Here is a 22,361-nt window from a genome sequence, read left to right as displayed (position 1 = left end):
CACACACACATGCACGACACGCATTGTAGCGTTGTTTGCTTTCCCGACGCAGCTCATCTCTTGCAGCGACTGCCAGAGAACAGGAGCACATTCACCTGACCAAACGAAACGCAATTTCCAAAATTCTGAACTGACAGTAAACGTAAGTACGACTAGATGATGCCCTGAATATGATGATTAGCATATGAAGAGTTGACTTGCTCAAAATAAAAAACATTTTACCAGGCATTCAAATTAAAATCAATGAGACTGTAATTCGGACCTTTGAATGTCAACTTTGAGAAACTCTGCATCAGGGACGTGCACAGAGGGGTTGCTCAGGTTGCCCGGGCAACTGCCCATATGCCCTTCTCGACTCACGTTGACCTTCCGAGGTGGAAAAAAAAAAAAATCGTACAATGGATGCAGAATTTCACGTAGGCCTTGATAAAAAAAACAACGCAAAGCCTCATTCACTTCAATATTCGGTCACCGAAAATGAAAGTCGGTAGGGGAAGGGCAAACTCTGTTTACATGGCTTCGGCGCTGCACGCGACCGGCACCTGAGCTGAGCCTGCATGAGCGGTCCTAGAAGGAGATTATAGCGGTTGTCCGGTGAGACGACTCAACGTTGTCAGAAAAGGTGAGTTTGTGATGTATAACAAACGAATGATCATCATCATCAAGTTTTGTGAAATGAAATAAAATCTTCATAAATCCACGCTGAGTTTGCCACGTTTAGCCTAAATAATAAGACATATATAGGCTACTATTTTTTTGCTGATAGTTAGTTTCTAGCATTTCGTTTTAGCAAGAAGAATGAATGATGGAAGTAATGCATCACATTAATTATTTTATCCCAAAAGGTTAAATGCCTAAATGCTATCACTATTTTGGGTATTGTTTGAAGCCAAGATGCCCACTGAAAAGAGGCGGATTCAGTTATGTTACGAGTAGTTCCGAAATGTTACGAGATTAAAGTCGAAATGTTACGAGATTAAAGTCGAAATGTTACGAGAATAAAGTCGACATGTTACGAGAATAAAGGGGAAATGTTACGAGATTAAAGTCGAAATGTTACGAGATTAAAGTCGAAATGTTACGAGATTAAAGTCGAAATGTTACGAGATTAAAGTCGAAATGTTACGAGAATAAAGTCGACATGTTACGAGAATAAAGTCGAAATGTTACAAGATCTGGTTGCATCAAGTTTATAAAAGCCACAATCCTTAAGGATTTATAAAAAAAATTACAAATGTGAACTAAAGAGGTTTTAAAAATGACTGCTGGTGTTTGCAAGGCCTTCCGAACTAACTCATTGGTTCAGATGACGTGCTCAAACACAACTTAAACTCTAAAAATACAACATTCACGTAAACAAAATACGTTTTACGACGAGTTTATTCTCGTAACATTTCGACTTTAATCTCGTAACATTTCGACTTTATTCTCGAAATCTTACACAAGCAGTGTAAGATTGGCACTAAAACGCCGTCGTACCACATCACTGCAAGGGTTGGCTGCGAAAAAGCCAACCAGCAGGTGAGACAGTGATTAAGATGACATGACACTGTGTAGGCGAATTGATTAATTAATTAGAGTTTTAATCAGTCCTTCATATAGCCCGGGAGTTTATTTTCCGTTTTTTAGGGGGGGTGCCCTTTTTTCAGGTCAGAGCAACTGCCCCTCAAAATTCCTGTGCACGTCACTGCTCTGCATAGTTTAAGTGTCGGTATAGGGAATTTGGGAACAAGACCTATCAAAGCATTGCAAATAAATGTTAATAAACTGGGTATTTAACTGATGTGCACAACAGAAAAAAAGCAAACTGTACCCCAAAATGAATCCTTCAATGGCTAAAATGCGTCGTTTGTAGTAAATATAGAGTGGATGCATGCTAAAAACATGTTGCTTATATTCTGAATAAAAAACAATAAACATATCTAACAAACACATAAATATATGTGGCACAGCATTAACACCACTGTCTTTACAGTATCTTATAGATTTATATAGAAATAAAAAGGATTATTCTTACCTTTTCTCTGTTTCTTAAATGCCATTATCCAAAGCAAAAGGTGCAGATCCGGATTCTCTTTCAGCTGAGTCAGTGTGCAGGTCTGCAGCAGCCGGTTTTCTACTGGTGACTGCACCCACACAAGCACCATGTGACCAAGAAGCTTAAACAGACAGCACTTATGTCTTGATTCTGTTTCACATCACTTCATTTGATTCTTTGATTGCCAGTTTCCTGGCCAGTTATAATATCCTATACAATAGACACAATAGACACAAAACACAATAGACAGAAACAATGTTAAATATAAGAGCAAAATGTTTTAGAAAGGGAATTGGATTACTGCATATATTTGTTTGAAGAAATCTATACAGTTTCTATCCATTTAGTATTAGTTTTGCATAAAGATTTAACACAATCTTAAAATATAATGTATTCTCTTTCAAAGTCATTTTATTTAAGAGGCATTTAAGGCATTAGCCTTGTTGGCAGCAAAGAGTGAACACTTTATAGCATTATGACATTTACCAAGAATGTTTCTAAATTGTTTCTAAATATTTATGATGTCTTACAGCAACTGAAAGACCGTTTATACTGTAAAGCAAATTTTTGGTAAAGCATCACTCAGAACTTAAGACAAATATCCCTCCCTATTATATTGTACACCAATTTATTAACTTTTTACATGCATCAGGTTAGTTGTTCACAGTAGGAAAAAACACAGGTTTTAACAATAGTGAAAATAGTGGAAATCAGAACTTTATGTGACTCAGTATCAACTCTTTTCTGCATTTAAAGAAAGAAAAGGAATGCCATGGCTAGATAAGGCTACTAAAGTGGAGTTTCCACACAATGTGAGACAAAAAGAAAGCAAAACACACCTTTCCTCATACGTTCGGCTTTAATCATTTGGTTTTTTTTGGAGATTGCCATATAGTCATGCAGATGAGATATTACTTTTTTTAGTACTTTTCATTTTGTTGATAGGTCTTATCTAATGGCCTACAAAACCATTAACATTTCCCAAAGGACAATATAACACATATACACTGATCATCCGGTTTACATCCTTAAATCAGTGAATGTTTGTATCTTTTGAAATTGTTCGATCTTTAGTGTTAGAAAATGGATCTCAACATCATTAAAATGCTGGGTTATTTTCAAACCAGCTATGAGTCAAAAAGGGACAAACCCAACAGTTGAGTTGTAAATTATGTTTTAACAGCTGGGTTTTTTGTTTCATGACCCAACACGGGGTAAAAAAATAACCAAGCATTGTACCATCACTGTTGGGAAGTGGTCAAATATGCAGAAGATAAAATAATGCTGGAAGAGAATGTTCAGGCCCCGAAAACCATTGTGGCTCAGCACAAACAACTGCAATTTTTATAATCCCTTTTAAACATAGTTTTAAGGCTAGTCCCAGACTAAAATGAATGTTTGAGCCATCTTAACTGTAAACAATTTATCCCACATACCTTAAAATATGTCAAGGTTTTTCGTTTCAAGATGCACATCAGTAATCTAAAGGCATTTAAATACCCAGACATAAATATATCCTAATTTGATAACCTTGGGATCTAATTAAGTTTCTATTCTCTCTTTATTGTATCTCACCAGTGACATCACCGTTTCCTGGAAACCTCGTGGTTTCTCCCTGGCTTCAGAAAAAGCTTTTCTCTCACTGTCGCCTCCAAGTGTTCACAGCGCAGTTCAAATGTGGATAATGCTGTACATTTAACTTCAAACATTTTTAAATCTAAAACCACCTGAAAACAATTGTTTTTGCTACTGCTATGTTTATAATTAAAATAAACCAAAACCGGGCTTACAGAAAATACACTTGAAAAAAGGCGACACAAAATAACGGGAAATGTTCTTATTTTAATTGTATAGTAAGATTTACATTCAGAACATTAGAATGGTAGGTGCAGTTATATTTGGCAATTAGACTTTATTTCGAAATATAAATGAGATAAGGAAATAATGGCTTGAATCACTGCAAGAGTACAGTGACATCTAGTTGATATTGCTCTATATACATGACATCCCTGTCATTCAGAAACACGGCTTTTCCAACAGATCTCATCGCTCATTGACTACCATAGGAAAATACCATGGTTGTCAAAAGTCTCCAGAACTGTTTGCTGTCCTACATTCTTCAAAATGTCTTATTTTGTGTTCAACAGAACAAAAAAAGATTAAGAAATTATTCCTTCTATGGGCGTCAATTGGTGTTGAGATCTGTTTGGTTATAAACATTATTCCAAATATATTTATCTGTGTCCTTCAGAACAAAGAAATGTATACACATTTGGAACAACTAGAAGAAGGTGAGTAAATAGTGACAGAGTTTTCATGTTTCAGTGAAGTATCACTTTAAAACTCTTATTATGAAAAAGGGCGGTGACACAGAGTGGAGTGAAAGTCACAGAGAATAACGGCGTGTGCATTAACATGACATCCTTTATTTGTTTATCCATCCTTTATTTGCAATACTTTGTTATAAATGCAGTTTACATAATATGACGCGGGAGCGATACAAGACCCTTTCGCATCCACTGTAACAAGTTTGGTCTGCGCTGTCCCCTTGTCACACTGTTAAAAGCACATCAATGACGGCATCGATCACAATCAGGATGAGGAAACAGTGACTCATCCCATTTTAAATCGAGGACAGTACCAAGAATACTGTACTGCTATAAAACCGTAATTGTTTCCCGAAAACGGAGCCTTTGTTTATTCAGATCTAATCCAGTGTATGACAAGGTGTTGTATTTTGGGTCCGTGTATCATCTGATCATTTGATGATTCATTCAATACATGCGGAAACAGAAAAAAACAGTCGATATTTTGTTTTTCTGCATGCACAAAAAACCCGGAGAACGACGTCTTTTCTTCTTATTTCTGCTTGAAACGGAAAATCCAATAAATCAATAAACCAAAACGAGATAACGACTCTAATTACTGTTTTTATTTTTGGGTAATTTCCCATGGTCTTTGCGCATGCGCAATGTACAGCCGCTTACCTTGACCAAGAGCATGCGAACTTGCGTTAAGCTCGAAATGAAAAAGGATGCTTCGTTTGTACTTTTCACAACCACAAAAAGAGTCACACTGAGAGAGACAATCTAAATATCTGAAATATTTCAGGTAATATTGAACAATGGCTAATTAACTTTCACATACAATACTTTCCAGAGCTTACAGTCGAAGTTTGATAGCATTATTATTTTAATATGTGACATTTAAGTGAACAGTTAAGTAGCCACAGCTCATAGGCAGCAGCAAAGGTGTAAATCCATACATTACGATTGTAATTTAGAAGTTATGGGATGCGAACAGCCCCTCCCCCGTAACCTCAATCAACCGAGTTCATTAGGTTCCCCAGCTTTATATAGTCATTTACACTATAACTACTGTACATTACATTCGTTTTAGCTAAATTAACCCAGTAAACTGCAAAATGATAGTAGTCATGTCTATCCAAATTATGCAGATTTAGCTTGCATTACTGTTTTTAGGTAACATGCCAGAGCCTGTACCTGACAGACCATAATAATGTGGCAGTGTTCCCCAGAGAAGATGGCCACTTCAGTTCTTTGGATCTCACGGACCAGGCCCACTACGGAGTACATGGATCTGGGGCTTCTCTCAATGCAAGTGTTGTTAATGTCCCTGCCTTAGGGCCACCTGCTGCACCTTCCTCAAGCAGCCAGTTTCACTTTGCCAGGTCAGCAAGCTCAGCAAGTACCTCAGTGCATCCCAGGGCCCAGTCTCTGAAGTACTTTACAAGGTAATCTATTTATTTGACTTAGTTTAAGAGGTAAATATTTTACATGTACTCTTGTATCATCGCTATGAATGACCCTAAGTGGAATTATTCTGAATTTGAGGACAGTCAACCTGAGTGGAAAGCTTGTGAACAGCAGAATGGTGGTTGTAAGATTTACTGAGCAGGAGGCGACTGTCACCAGCATAATTGCCAAAGTAAAAGAAGCTTTAGGAAGCAACGCACAACTGATTCTGACAGATCACAATGGAGTGGAAATGTTGGACTCCGAAGGAACCAGAGGTGCTTTCTTTAATAGCTGGGTTTCAGTCACGTGATTATGATGATGCGCGAAGGCGGGGCGATTTCAGATGGAGGGCAGGAAGTAAACATGGAGAATACGTCTATGGCGGAAACCGTTGCGGAGAGTCCGTATTATGTGAATTTATAACCATTTTCAAGAAATAGATACAAGGAGTTAGTAAACAGATATGTTGGACGTGACCCGTTCCTCATGAAGATGAGTGAGTTTTCGGTCGAACTTGAAGATTTGCCGACAGTGGAGGCTGTTGACATCACCAACTATCTGGTCTTCAGACATCGTAATACACCAGACAGCAAATGAAGGCATATAAAAGTCTGGAGGCGTACAACTTTCTTGTCTCATACAACAGTATTGACATAACAGCAAGTTACAAACTCACATGTGTAATGAAAGGATCCAGGCACTCTTGAAAGTGGGCTGTGTGATATTGCTGTTATATCAATACTGTTGTATGAGACAAGATTACATTTTGACTATTGTTATTAGTGTGGTCTTTGTGAGTTCTGGCTGTTGTGTAATATAATTGAAAACATTAAATGCCATTGAGAAGACAGAATTATAAATGGTGGTTTATTTAAAAAGATTAGATTTTTTAACAATTGTTATAATAAAAACATGGTGTGCAATAACAGATAAGAATCCATTTCATTACATATAATACATATAGCCAGTACAATTGGCCTAGTCACTAGCCCTAGTCACTAGTATCACACAAGTGTAATACTTTTATCCACTAGTCGCTAGTGGATAAAAGTATTACACTTGTTGTAAACATATTAACAGACTGATACATGTCGGGGCTCAGGTACTTCTTCTCCCTGTCCTCTTATCATCAGAGCCAAGAAGCAGGGCTCAGGTACTGGACTGACTGATTATTATCCCTATCCCTCCCTCCTCCTTACTCCAATGGGACAACAGACTCTGAAAGATTAGACAAGACATAGTAAATAACCCCAATCTTGTCAATCAATGCTAGTGCCTCACCTTGTTTTGTTGCCATGTGCTCTATGGGCATAGCCTTGCTTTGTAAAATCTGATATTTTCTTCTGACTAAACCGATAACTCTCTCAACATGAATACGCAAATTCGCTATTTTTCTTGTGTCTGCCACCTCATACGCTGACAGCGGTTTTCTCCCCTTGGTAAATGCAGTTATCTGTAGTGAAGCACAGTAAAATCCCACACTATCACCAATATTGAACCACTCAATTTGAAATTCCAACCTTTCATGAAGTATGTCTATTACTTTATGCCCAGCTCTAGAAGCAGTTGGCAGAGAGATCTTGAACCTGAAAGCTAAATCTTTCTGCGGGAGATTTAGTCTCAGCTTCATCAAAACTAAAATTAACTGTTCAAATTTAGACAGCACAGACATATGACCACAGCTGATGTAGGGAAACATTGGCATTTTTTCAGACGGCACTGGCAGATCCTCTGCTATTTCTCTTCCTGCCCTACATCTGAATTTCGCGCTTTCGCGATGCAGAAGCGTGACGTCGCGTGAAACCAACCTATTTTCCTTTTCAGATTGCAGTCCAGGAAACCTTGGCTTTTAATATATTGTGGGATTTAAATTGCGGCATCAACTTACCCACATTCCAAACTACACTATATTCTTTTATATTGTGAATACAGCTGGCGCTCATTCACAATTACTCACCGGTCTCGAACCACGGTCTCGCCCCGCCTACTCTACTACACCATGATCCCCACGAAGCTGATCCCACATTCCATATTGTATAACTGCAGGTCTACATGAACAATAACAACATGCTTTATTGTTTGTATTATTACAATTAATTTAAATAATAAAAAAAAATCTTGCTGTATCCATCCACAGCAATCACATGAGTTGCTCCAAACATGACCAATTTTTCACTTTGGTCCAGGTGTAACTTGTGTCCCATATACTCTGCATTATATGGGATTGGGTTAAAGTTACGGATACCCTACAGATGAAGCATAGGTATTAGGCAGACATGTACATGGCATACATAATCCTAATTGTTCTAAAATAAACATTCAAATCTGTGACTACTTAATAACATACCCGGCGCCGTTCTTCATGGTATGGGGCATGGGCTGCTCGCAGAACACGTCCAATTCTGCCTTCCCCTGCATATACCCCAACTGATGAAAGGTAGCCTGTCATCATTTTACGACCATAGGTCGATCCAGTCTGTAAGAACACACACTATATTTTGTCTGCATGCCTATTGTTCTTTGTGTCAAGACAAGTGAAGGCAGCTCTCACATTCCTGGACTGTTCTTCAGTCAGTGCTAATGTGGTCTTCCTGTTTTGACGGACAATGTCAGAGAGTTCGTGTATGGCAGAAGTCACTTCAGTTAAACCCTGAGCAGCCAAAACAACCTCCTCAATTTTTTCGAATAGACTGTCCAGTCCACCCTCATCATCTCTGCGTCTATGAAACGTGAAAATATGAATTGTTAAAAATATGTAATGTTCATTTATAAATGCAACCACATAACTTTGTATCTGCTGTGGGGATGGTAAAGACTTGTAACATGAAGGTGTTTGGACAAACTGTGAATTCACTGAGAGTGATGATGAATGTCACTCTTTAACTCGCTTTCATTAAGTCTCTCAATATGTTCTATCAGACCGATTTTGCTGATCTGAGACTGTGTCTCATTTTGAAGGAGGAGTCTTTCGTAGGTTGAATTCGAAGGCTGCATATATCATCGAGGCTGTCTCATTTAAGTTTAAGAAACATAAAATTAGCATCAATTCCTCAGAATAATACTGCAGTTTCATTCTTACCTTGAAATGTAATGGATGCTTCTCTGAAATAAAACGTATGACATATGCAGCCTACAAATGTGACCTCCAAAGGACGCAGCCTTCTAAATGAGAAAATTGTGTCATTATTTACTCATAATCAAAGCAGTATGACTTTCTTCCGCTGAACACAAGAGAAGATATTTTGAAGAATGTTTGTAACTGTCACTCATTCACTTGCATTGGTTTTGTGTCCATTCAATTGAAGTGAATGGGTACCACTGCTGTTCGGCTACCAACCCTTTTCAAAATATCTTCTTTTGTGTTCTGCGGAAGAAAGTCATACTGCTTTGATTATGAGTAAATAATGACACAATTTTCATTTGAACTTTCACTAAGACTACACATGAATGCAAATGGGTAGTTTACATATTTATATGCAGATGTGTCCTATGGTATGGCATATAAAACAAGATAAATCTCTCTTTTTATAATATAAATATATAATAATATAAAAGAATGTAGTGTAGTTTGAAATGTGGGTAAGTTGATGCCGCAATTTAAATCCCACAATATATTAAAAGCCAAGGTTTCCTGGACTGCAATCTGAAAATGTAAATTAAATAAAGCACCTCTTGTTCCTTCTGAGTCCAACATTTCCACTCCATTGTGAGAATCAGTTGTGCGTTGCTTCCTAAAGCTTCTTTTACTTTGGCAATTATGCTGGTGACAGTCGCCTCCTGCTCAGTAAATCTTACAACCACCATTCTGCTGTTCACAAGCTTTGCACTCAAGTTGACTGTCCTCAAATTCAGAATAATTCCACTTAGGGTCATTCATAACGATGATACAAGAGTACATGTAAAATATTTAAAACTGTAAAGACACATAAAGAGATTCCACTACGCTGCAGAAGATGGGTGTCCAGCAGAGGTGTCAAGTAATGAAGTACAAATACTTTGTTACCTTACTTAAGTAGAAATTTTGGGTATCTATACTTTACTGGAGTAATTATTTTTCAGCCGACTTTTTACTTCTACTCCTTACATTTTCACGCAGTTATCTGTACTTTCTACTCCTTACATTTTAAAAACAGCCTCGTTACTCCTACTTCATTTCATCTTATTTTCATTCCGGCTTGTCATCTTAAAAAAAACTTGGATAGAGTGAATTTGGTTGTGGTTGGATGAGAAGTATAAACCATTCAGACATCCTATTGATTCGTACGCAAAAAACAACTTGCTTTGTAGGCTTTCAAAAACTCGCCGTCTAATTTTAAAAAGTAAATTGAGGTAAACTGAAATTTTGTTATTACTTTTGCGAGCTATCTTTATGTATCCAGAGAGTCTGTGAAATATTAACGGCAAACACAGCTGTTTTGGTTGTCAAAATAGTGTGTGGTGTCATTTTTAATTAAGTGGGGAACTGAACAGGGTTTTGTAACGTATACAGAAAATCCAGAGTCAAGAAGTTGAGACGTCTATGTGATATGCTTAATATTATATAAATACAGAGACTAAAATTGGCCATTCCTACTATTTATTACCAATGGCGGCTCCAGACAATTTGGATTGGGGGGGAAATGGGAGATCCTGGTAATTTCAAGGGGGGTCTCATGAAAACCAAAAAAAATACAGTGGACACGGCTAATAACTGCATATTACTGCTACTAAACAAATAAAACCAGATCGATGCACACTGTGAAAAAAATGACGACAGGCTAACAAAATGCCGCTTCTTTTGACGGAATATTCAAGCCACTGGTACTGTTTGAACCACGAGTAACTAAAACCCCTGGATGCTAGCTGCCCCTGCGATCCAAAAGAACGACACGGTTATGATTTTAATTAAGCTGTCTTGGTTTCTCGGCTGGGCCATGGCTTAAATCCCCGTTAAATCCATTCCATTTCTAATAAGTATTTGCAACATTAAGTGCATAATGAAAATAAAAATTCAATTATATCAATTACTTTTGTATTCATAAAAGGAACTGACAAATGTAATTGATATTATTGAATTTTTATTTTCATTTTGCACTTAATGTTGCACATATTTATTTGAAATGTATATTTAGATACACGATTGCATTGTCAATTTACATACTGCATTGCCATTTCATATATATTATTGCAAATTGAATTTTACAACACACGCTTCCATATGCGAGTTGCTCCGGTCCCACCTCCTCATCCTCCAATTCCTCGGTGTCCTCTATTTCTAATTCTAGGATCAAGCAGGGCTCGCCCTCCACTGCAACGGGTATATTTTCAGTCCTATTTCCGCTGCTGTCAATTTGTTTTTATGTATGACGAAGCGATCCATTTTTAGCTACAAGATATAAAGTGCGTTGCAGCACTTACGGGCTCGCGGCAGCGCCTTGAACTTAATGACGCAAGGCGCAGCGGCAGCAACGTTCATGGGGCGTCGCAGTGATTCTTATGTTTATATGTTTTTATATGTCGAACAAATTATGAATTATTATTGTTCTGCATAGTTTGAAGAGGGCCATTGTTAAATCTTTATCCCGGATATATATATGTTAATATATATTACATATTTTTTAATCAGGGAGGGGGTTGGGGGTTAAATGGGGGGTCAAGGCGTTTTTTGGGCGGGTCTTGAGACCCCCAAGACCCCCCCTGGCACCGCCGGTGTTTATTACATGCGGATTACTTTGGATAAACGCCGTATGAATGACGTAATGCGCCATCTAGTGGCTGTGTATGGCAGTCTCTTGAGGGCGCTGAATTCTTTGCTGTTTGTGTTCAATTGTTTGATGAATTATTGCTGATTACAATAAAATTTTAAGTATATATCTATATATATATTATATAAATATAAATTGTTCAAGGGGTGCCATTTGTTAATGCCATCTTATTTGACATTAGCATAAGATATTTGCACAAAGCATCAACCTATTTTATTCAATATTGTTTAGGTGACTAATAAACATTTGAACTGATATTTCCAAAATTGCCAATCAGAATTTAGCAATTATAATAGTTTGGTTTTGTGTTAGGCTACTAAGTGAAAAAATAATATTTTTGGCAAACAGTGGCCTGTTTTTAATCATTTAACATTGAATAAGTAACAATAAAGACTATTTTCGGTGGGGTTGGGCGAGGGTGCGTGCAGTCTTCCTTCTTTTTTTTGTCCTGGGCTGATCACATTCCTGATGAAACACATGTTAATGCTCAATAGTACACATATATGGTTCTTTAATGCATTTGCATTGTACTAAAGTGCGTTCATTTTCAATGGGTTATATGCGGCTGAAACGCCTAGTGCATCCCAAATTTTTCAACATTAACACTTTAATATAACATTATAGTCATGGCCTTTACAAAAATGTGTTTTTGATGAGCTGGGGTAGCGCACAATAGGCCCCTGTGGGGTCCTTAATGGCATTTCCCCTTACATTACTATTACTTTTATACTTTAAGTAGTTTTGAAACCAGTACGTTTACTTGAGTAAAAAGCTTGAGTTGATACTTCAACTTCTACAGAAGTCTTTTTAAATCCTCGTATCTATACTTCTACTTGAGTAATGAATGTGAATACTTTTGACACCTCTGGTATCCAGCGATGTTCTGAAATGAGTGTGAAAAGATTCTGTGTTCAGCACAACCTTAAGCGAAAAAGACATGTATCGGACACAGAACTGGAGAGGGCTGTGGTTGGATCAATATGTGAAGTAAGACTTTTATTTAGGTTTTCACATTTTATATCCTCCCCGTCTTTCAAATGTTAGGGCTGGGCGATATATCGCATCACATGCACATCTCGTCAGTAACGCCGGTTCCTTGATTAATAGTAAATCGCCATCACCTGCTTTCAAATGGAGCGGCATTTACTACACAGCCGTAGTTCACCGACAAGCTGAGCCATATCGCATTAATTGTCGCAGGCGAATACCGAGTCAATCACTCCAAGATTGAGTTTTTTCAGGCTTGTTTTAACTTTTTGCAATTTCGGCAAATTTCCAAGTGCAAAACACATACACACACACACGAAGTTAACTTCCGGTTCACGCAAATCGAACAAATTAAATATCAAAATCGGTCGTGCCCCCTTTATTTCATTTCCTATTTTTGAGCTGGGCATTAAATCAAAAGTACGAAAAATGACCCGTTATTTGTTTTTTTGGTATTACATTTATAAACGAATAACGAAATAACAAACGTTTTTTAATTTTCTGATTTTGGAATCTCAATTGAATATAAGATTTTGATATTAGACAGATCATAGGATTTTATTAATGCATTTATTTCTCCAGCAACAGATAATCCTATTTACTACATTAATTATTCTGAATCGATGCATGCATGACAATGAATATATACTGACCTAGTAATGAAACCAACAACAATTTCAGATTGAATACATTAATACAGTACATTACATTATGTCTATACATAATAAATATACAAAGCATATATACATCAAAAAACGACTAAATGTAAATGTAATACATCTCACCATTGTTTTTCATATGAAATAATGGTTCTTTTTGTTTTGTAGCATCTTACAGTTTTTCATTACATTTCACGGCTGTGACCAAATAAATATTTTACAAATAAAACAAACATGTATTTAAAGTGACATTTGCAAAAATCTTCACAGACATTAAGGAGCGATTTCCCAAACAGGGATTATTTTAAGATATTTAATTAGGACAAAAGTTAAGCCCTGTCCGTGTTTACTTTTATTTTAAAATGTGTAAAAAATATTAATACTGAATGACTGGGTGATCATAAACGTTCCTAAACCAGTAGTGTACACAAAAATGTACAGAAAACAAAACTAGAATCTTCATGGAAGTTCATGAGGAACATGCTTTTATAATAGAAATTCTCTAGCTAAATATTTTTTAATAGTGTATACTGAACATCTGTAGTTTTTGATGATAGTCTTAAAGAGTAAACATTTTGTTATTATTGAGGTCCTACAACAAGTTAACGTACATAAATGGTGTAAAAACACTTTCATTTTCAAATATTAGGCAGTTATAGGCTTGTTCTAGATGCACCTTGCCATGTATGAAAATAAGACAAGAACAGGCAGCTGCAGAAAGAGGAGGAGTGAAAACAGCACAGGATACTTCCTTAATCGAGGTGTCGAGTCGACTGGAAACATCAGCAATGGAATAGATCGTGTTGGCGTTTTTTTATCGCAATTTAGTTTAAAAGTGAGAAATGTTCTAAAACATATTAGACAAAGTCTCAGCCATGTCAAGTCTGTAAGAAAGAATTTAGATGTCAGTCACCATCTGCAGTGCCCTCTCAAATCAACTAGAGGGCACTCCTCTCATCACATGGACTGCCATATCACACTACATTTCCCATAATCCATGGCTGGATTAACCATGATTACATTCACATGTGTCTAGTTAACCTGATTACTTTTATCTACATTAGCCTGGTTTGTTTCCATCATGGGAAGTCTTGTTTTTGTCAAGTGCATTTCTGAGCATGCGCTTATTGTATCGGACTACACTATGTTTGGACCTTGACCTTGACCTTGACCTTGACCGTACTGTACTGCTGTTTTGTGGGATCCTTCTACCTGCCTTGACCATTTGCTGTGACCATGTTTCTGATTGTTTGGTGTCTGCCTTGAATTTATTGCCTGTTTGAACTTGTTCTCCTTTTAATAAAGCTGCATTTAGATCCTCAACCTGTCAAGCCTTGTAGCAGCTCGTGTCATTAGATATTTTCTTTGAAAAACGAAAAATATTTTAAAACAGTATGGGATATTTATCCTTCTGGAGAGTTTATATATTGTGTAAATTCTGTAACCCATCTCCAGAAAACACAGAACTTATTTTTCTTTCATTCCTGGACAAAGTGCAATAATTGTGGTTCAATTTAACATGTTGTTTATATTCAATTAAATATGGAAACAGTTAAAAAAGAGGTTTAATGTTTTTTTATTAATAACTTTTGTTAGCTAAGAATTGTATTCCCAAAGTCACACTACTTATAGTATTTATTATAGTATGGGGTCAGTTGTGGTCTAGTAGTTAGAGAGTTCGAATCGTAATCAGAAGGTTGCTGGTTCAATTCTCAGTGCCACAAGGATAATTACTTAAAATGCCCACTGCACCCTACTTGTAAGTCGCTTTGGATAAACGCATCTGCCAAATGAATAAATGTAAATGTATTTAAGAAATATTTGGGGCAATTTAAAAAAACGCTGTCAAAACCAAATAATAAAAAGCTGGAATTATGTTAGACTTATTCAATAATATAAATGATAATTTCCTGTTTTGTATTTATTCATATAGGTGGATTGAACATTTTTATTATTTTTCATTTTGTTATTTGGTTTGTATTATCTTTAATACTTTTTTCTTGTCTTAGCCCCTATTAAAATGGATGATTTTGAATGTAAACTGTATACCATCATGTTTTTGTTATACTTTAATAAAAATAGATCTTTTATCGCAGATGAAATCGATGCAATTTAATTGCCATTGCTTTTACATGAAGGTGGTTATGAGAAAAATATATTTCACATAAGTGTGTTTTTTCCACATATAAAAACTACTTAGCTGATATCTTTTTGCTTAAGTGTTCCATTATTCTGACATTCTCGCCAAATGAGCATTTAAGCTGTGTCGACAGAAAGTCGTTTCCCATCGTGCTTTTCATCAATGCTGTCGAGTAAGCAAGTCCGTGGCCTGTAAATTTCGGCCAGGCCGCCTTACCGCCTTGAGAATTTTTTGGCACATGTCAGCATGACATCAGAGCAAGGCAGACATCTTCGGACACATAAGACTTGTTCGCCTTGATGTGGCGCTGAAAGATCCGACAGGCAGATGACATCAAAGTAGAGCGAGAGCGATTCGAAAGAATTTACATTCTTACATTCAGAATTTACAATATACATACAAACAAACTTTAATACACAGCAACATTACACACACTAGATGAAATTTAATTTTAAGGACATTGTAATGGTTACTCTTTCACCAAAGTTATACTTTGGTAACAGAATAATATTAAGCTTTCTTAAGTAAGGAATAATTGACTAATGGCCGTTCAATTATTCAAAAGTTAATGCACACCCGAGGTGGTAATAAGGCCACAACGCGAAGCTGAGTTCGTCGAAATATGGTAGGTAATTTGCGGGGGAACTTTTACTTTACAAATTACATACATTGCCTATTCGCACAGGATTAAGTTCAAAGAGAACCTCTGCAATTATTACAAATGACTAGAGGTCCCCAGGTAATACTAATCCTGTGCTAATAGGGTTTATGTCATTTACAAATTTCGAATGGCTTTGTGCACTTAATCGAAAATTAATCGTATTCGTTAATTTTGGCCCTCAACAATAACAAAAACAAAATAATTAAGGAAAAACTATTATTGTGCCACATTCCATTTTGCAGGGATTCTCTTTTTCTTAGAGTTTATTTCAAGAGTGTGTGAAAGAGAGGTGCGGTTGCGTGTACTGAACCTGAAATCATTGTTCTTGTGAAGCTTTCAGAGCCAGCGTTTCACTGCATGAGGACACAAACACATAAACAAACACCATTTGTGGCAATCCATCAAAATAAAAGTCTGGTTAACTTAAACAATCGCTCTTTTTGGTATCCCAACAAAATAAAAGTACAATTGACTTGAACAAGTTATAATACACTCACATTTTACCACTCCACCCCCCTTGAATTTTTTAGAATTTGACCACAGAGTATATTGTTTACTTTAGCAAATTGAAGTAAATGTGCTAGTAAAATTGTGCTACTTTACTTATCATACATTTTTTTTGACTTAATTATAAATAATTACTTACATTAAAGTATTTTTTTGCCAGCAAGATACTGGTTTATTAACATAATTGTACATTATACAGGCATTGGTTATAGGTATCGTTCAGTACCAGAAAAAAATATCGGTAGTTGTACTCGTCTTTAAAAAATGGTAACGTGCATCCCTAAAAATCACACAACATGAATTACACATGTGGTGACAGACGACTCAAAGACTTTGTAAATATAGCTATAACTGAATTTACAGCAGTTGAATGATTTAATAAAGTTCACATTTTTAGGATTCTACTAACATTACTCTGTTGATCATACTCGTCCTTGACAGCTGATGGACTTGTTAAATTTACCATTATACAGTTGTGTTCAAAATTATTCAACCCCCAATACTGTAAATGGTTTTAGGGAATTTAGTGTACATTTGTAATTGTATTCAGAATGAAATCCTACAAGGACTTCTTAAAGAACCATATGCAACTAAAATGACATCAATTCGTTTTGTAATACAGTAGTAAATGTTTCTTTAGTGAATTCTTCATTGACATAATTATTCAACCCCTTAAAGACTACCACTCTGAAGAACAGAGGTTCAATGAAGTGTTTTCAATCAGGTATTGAAAACACCTGTGGATATCAGGGAGCAGCAATAAAGCCTAATAAGCACCAATTAGGCAGCTTTAAAATGACTGTGATACTCAGCTCCTTCTAGACATTTACTGGTGTGGTTACAAACATGGTGAGGTCAAGAGAATGGTCCAGGAAGACAAGAGAACAGGTGATTACTCTTCACAGGAAGGGCAATGGCTATAAGAAGATTGCAAAGATGTTAAACATAGCAAGAGACACCATAGGAAGCATCATTCGCAAATTCAAGGCAAAGGGCACTGTTGAAACGCTACCTGGTCGTGGCAGAAAGAAGATGCTGACTTCGACTGCTGTGCGCTACCTGAAGCGTAGAGTGGAGAAAAGTCCCCGTGTGACTGCTGAGGAACTGAGAAAAGATTTGTCAGATGTGGGTACTGAAGTTTCTGCTCAGACAATACGGCGCACCCTGCGTAATGAAGGCCTCCATGCCAGAACTCCCAGGCGCACCCCCTTGCTGTCCCCAAAGAATAAGAAGAGTCGACTGCAGTATGCCAAAAGTCATGTGGACAAACCACAGAAGTTTTGGGATAGTGTTCTGTGGACTGATGAAACAAAATTAGAACTGTTTGGGCCCGTGGATCAACGCTATGTTTGGAGGAGGAAGAACAAGGCCTATGAAGAAAAGAAAACCTTGCCTACTGTGAAGCATGGCGGGGGTCAATCATGCTTTGGGGCTGTTTTGCTTCTGCAGGTACTGGGAAGCTTCAGGGTGTGCAAGGTACCATGAATTCTCTTCAGTACCAGGAGATATTGGATGACAATTTGATGCAGTCCGTCACAAACCTGAGGCTTGGAAGACGTTGGACCTTTCAACAGGACAATGATCCCAAGCATACCTCCAAGTCCACTAGAGCATGGTTGCAGATTAAAGGCTGGAACATTTTGAAGTGGCCATCGCAGTCACCAGACTTAAATCCGATTGAGAACCTCTGGTGGGACTTAAAGCAGTTGCAGTGCGCAAGCCTAAGAATGTGACTGAACTGGAGGCTTTTGCGCATGATGAATGGGCGAAGATACCCGTAGATCGCTGCAAGACACTTGTGTCAAGCTATGCTTCACGTTTAAAAGATGTTATAACTGTAAAAGGATGTTGTACTAAGTACTAAGATTGAATGTCACTTGGGGGTTGAATAAAACTGACAATGATGTGAGCTCAGAAAAGACATTTGTGGTTATTTCATTATAAATGTTATGTTATATATGTCTGACCTACATGTGCCTCTTTGATTTAATTGTAAGCAGGATGACTGAATAATCATAATCAATGTCAAACCGACCAAAACAATCAATTTCAGTGGGGGTTGAATAATTTTGAACACAACTGTATGTTCTGCAATATATACTTTTAAACTTACTGTAGTTCTGTCAGATGTTAAAGAGTAAGTAGCATTAGATCATGAAATTTACATTTCATGCAGTGTGTTATGTTGCCGTGTTAATTAAGTAGTCTGCCAAGTTGTAAGTCTTAAGGGGAATAAATAACAAAGTTATTGGCTTGTAAAAAAGGGAGTCGACTCTGAATCATGCAAATGAGACGTGTCTCTAGCAGCCGTGTATCTACGTCACTAAACATAGTCCCCGCCTACGTTTTGTTGGGACTGCCTTGAAAGCTTCACTCTCTACTCCCCCAAAACACTGTCGCTCGTTTGTGATGCGTGTGCCGTCTGAAACCTGTGTTCTACGTTGTGAAACTAAGTGTTTCTTATTTAAACAACCAAAGGAAGAACTTCTGAGGAAATAATGGTTACAATTCATTTTCAAATGACACCTGAGTTTGACCCCAGGGTTTGACTGTGCGTGCGTAATTTCCCCGAAGATTGCCTCAATAATCCTGGCACGTTCACTGCAGGAAATGTTAAAAGACTATCCTTGAAAGAGGGGAAAACATCAACCTTATTTCGGACCTGTTAGCTCCACCGAATCACAACCTGTAAGTGTGACTATGTATTTTGGTGTGAACTTCAAGAAATATTTGTGAATGTTATGTCTGTGTTTAGCTAATGCATATAATGCCAACATTAACATGTACCATTATTTTTGGGGTATTGCAGTTTGTTTATCTATCTATGAACTTTAAGTGTTCAATCTATAATCGTCCATCTATTATCTACTATCGTCTTCGGATGTTTCTTCGTCAGACTCAGGCTCAAACTGGTAAAGTGAAATTCCCGGCATCTCTATCTATAATATAATCTGTTAAACATAATCCAGCAATATTGGTAGGCGTTCCATTTGCGACACACGATGAACGCTGTAACAAATTCAAGAAATGGGAAGAAGGAGGCGGGAACTGGCGAACGTTCAAGAACTTTTAATAAAAAATAAACAAACCACAAAATGAAAGTAAAATGCCGGCAGCTCTCGCACGGTCGACTGCCGGATGTCTTACCCGTGCAACTCGCAGTTGACACTCATTATCAACAATCACTCTCGACCAATCATAGTAGACTACACCATCTGACCAATCACATGACACTAGGCTAGCAGATAGGAGAGGGTTAGACGGATGAATGTGAAACGATTCATTTGAGAGTCAGTCAAGAAGTAAGGTCAGAATAATAACCTATTAGTACGATATAATAGTGTTTTTACACCTTCTATGTACATAAACTTGTTGTTGGTCAATCCATGAACCAAAGTAGGACGTTAAAAATCACATGCTACTTACTCTTTAAGGCAACTCTCAAAGGTTTCTGCTGTACTTTTTCTGTTCTGTTGTGTGTATTAATGAATTGCACATTTTTAGCTGCTCTGGTGTGTGAATGAAGTTCATGAACGAGTGGAAAATGCCTAATCAGTGAATCCAGGAACAGCCGCAGATCATTTAACGTATCCACTGAAAGTAATACGAGAACATAACTTAGCGTTAATAATATAATGTCATATGGTGACACACTGACGCAAACAGTCTGAGCGCTATAGCTGAAAGCTGCTAACCGCTTCGTGACAGTGTACTGTCTGTGTACTAATATTTTGTAGAAATGCAATGATGTCATTTGATTTATACAATTCAGTTCCATGGAGTCTTGCAAAGAATTAAGGTGTTAGATTTTTCTTGATTTAAAAAAGTGCATATACAGAACTTTAATATATATGTAATTGATAAAAGAATGTACCTGTGGTTGATAGCAGAAAATGACTTCAGTTTCTTGTTTTGCACACTTTGTTTCATATAACCCCTTGCTAATGTTCTTGTAATGTTCTTTTTGTAAAGTTCCAACAGTTATCTGTTTGTATGGCAAATTTGAAATTTGGCAAACAAAAAACAAACACGTTTAAGAGTGAGCAGGAAAATACCTATGAAAGCTTTTCAAATAAATTGTTTACTTTACGTTCTTTTTGTATGTTTTTGACCAGCAAACTATGTGTAGTGAAGAATTGGTGTAAAAGGTAGAAACGAAAGAATTTCTGTCAGTAAGGATTTTTTGGTCAGCCAATTAAAATCACGGGGTCTTACCTGGCCACCTTTAAAAAAAATGTTTTGGTTACGCCCCTGTCGGTAAGTGATTGTTGCAGCAGTTGCAGCGCTTTTCAGAAAGCAACCAGACCTAAGATATGTGAATGATCTTTACTCCTTACTACTCGCTGTGCAAAATATGTGGTCTGCCTAGTTTAATTATAAATGATTGCAGCAGCAGCAGAATAAGTTTTCATGTTAGCAGTTTTGCATGCATGCTCAAGCTAACATCAAGCTATCAGCAGCAAACTTTACACATATGCGTTTGGTAGAGCATGAGCAACATGCAGCCTAGATCTATTGCTTAAAGATGCCGAAGTAACTATATGGAAAAGGCTAAATAAATAACTCTTGGTCGTGGTATTTACTGGTGTACAGATGTCCTAGAACTAGCATTTTAAAGCATTTTAAAAGACGGGGTGCATAGATATAAAAAAACTGTTAGATATTAAAAGTCCAAGTATCTTTCAAATATGATGTACAGCAATTCCCACAAGCCTTATGTTCTGTTCAGCACTATTAATACTGTCCTGAATACTCTCCAATCAAATTGCCTACAGTCCTCAGCCAAGATGTGTGAAACTTTTTAATTTTTTTTTATTAATAAGATTGTGGATGTTAGAGCAATTATCTCTCTGCTCTCTACTGATCCATCTGTCACTACGGTGTGTCCTGCTGTCTTTTGTCAGTTTGAGGTTGTATCTATTGAATCTTTTCGAGAAATTGTTGGTTAGATGAAATCATGTTTTTGTAGCCTGAATATTATTCACCCTCAAATTTAAAAAAGGCCTTTGGAACTATTGGATCCAAAATTCAATCTATAGTTAATAGCAGGCTTGCAACTGGGGTGGTACTGGTCGATTTAAAATGCAACTGTGGAACTAGTGATTGAAAAACCTAATTTGGATTTGTCCATGCTAATTTTAGGAGGCTAATTTTAGGCTAATCTCAAAACTCCAGTTCCTCTCCAAGATACTAGAGAATGTTGTCTATAAACAACTATACTATTTCATTCTGGTTTTAAATCCCTTCACAGTACGGACACAATTCTGCTGAATGTTTTTAATGATTTACTACTTGCAAACGATTCAGGCAGCTATGCTGTACCTATGCTCCTAGATCTCATGGCTGCATTTGACACCATAGATCTTGACATTTTGATCTCTAGGCTGGAACATTGTGTTGGCATAAAGGGCACTCTGTTGGAGTGGTTCCGCTCGTATCTATTTGGGAGAAGTTTTTCTGCTCGTCTTGTGAATTTTATGTCCTCCTCTTCGTGTCTCCCATGTGGGGTACCCCAGGGCTCCATCATGGGGCCTATTCTATTTTCTCTATACTTACTTCCTCCATCCGAGAAGTATTATATTGGGTTCCATTGCTTTGCAGATGACACACAATTATATCTGCCACTGAAACATACCAACTCTATAACGCCACTCTTGTGATGCCTTGAGGAAATTAAAGCCTGGATGAATGTACATTTTCTAAAATTTAACGAGGACAAGACGGAAGCTATGCTTTTTAAACCAGGGGGCGCTTGTGGGGCTCCTGTCATTGACTTGGGTGATTTAAAACCATTTGTGAAGCCTTCGGTAAAAAACCTGGGTGTTTTAATGGATGATGATTTTAAAATGGACAAACGATGGACAAAA

At 37.1% G+C, this 22,361-nt stretch overlaps 1 protein-coding gene across 1 annotated transcript in view; it reads right to left on the bottom strand.

Annotated features, from left to right (window-relative positions):
* The window catches only part of LOC130434954 (tumor necrosis factor alpha-induced protein 2-like), a 30,199-nt gene extending 28,091 nt beyond the window's left edge, over positions 1-2,108 (bottom strand). The window contains exon 1 of the mRNA XM_056765393.1: positions 2,018-2,108. The gene's annotated coding sequence lies outside the window, so the exon portion shown is untranslated. The remainder of the gene's footprint in view (positions 1-2,017) is intronic.
* Positions 2,109-22,361: the final 20,253 nt, after the last annotated feature.

The sequence above is a fragment of the Triplophysa dalaica genome, chromosome 13 (genome assembly GCF_015846415.1).
Source record: "Triplophysa dalaica isolate WHDGS20190420 chromosome 13, ASM1584641v1, whole genome shotgun sequence".
Taxonomy (NCBI): Eukaryota; Metazoa; Chordata; class Actinopteri; order Cypriniformes; family Nemacheilidae; genus Triplophysa; species Triplophysa dalaica.
This window is presented reverse-complemented; position numbering and strand designations above follow the sequence as displayed.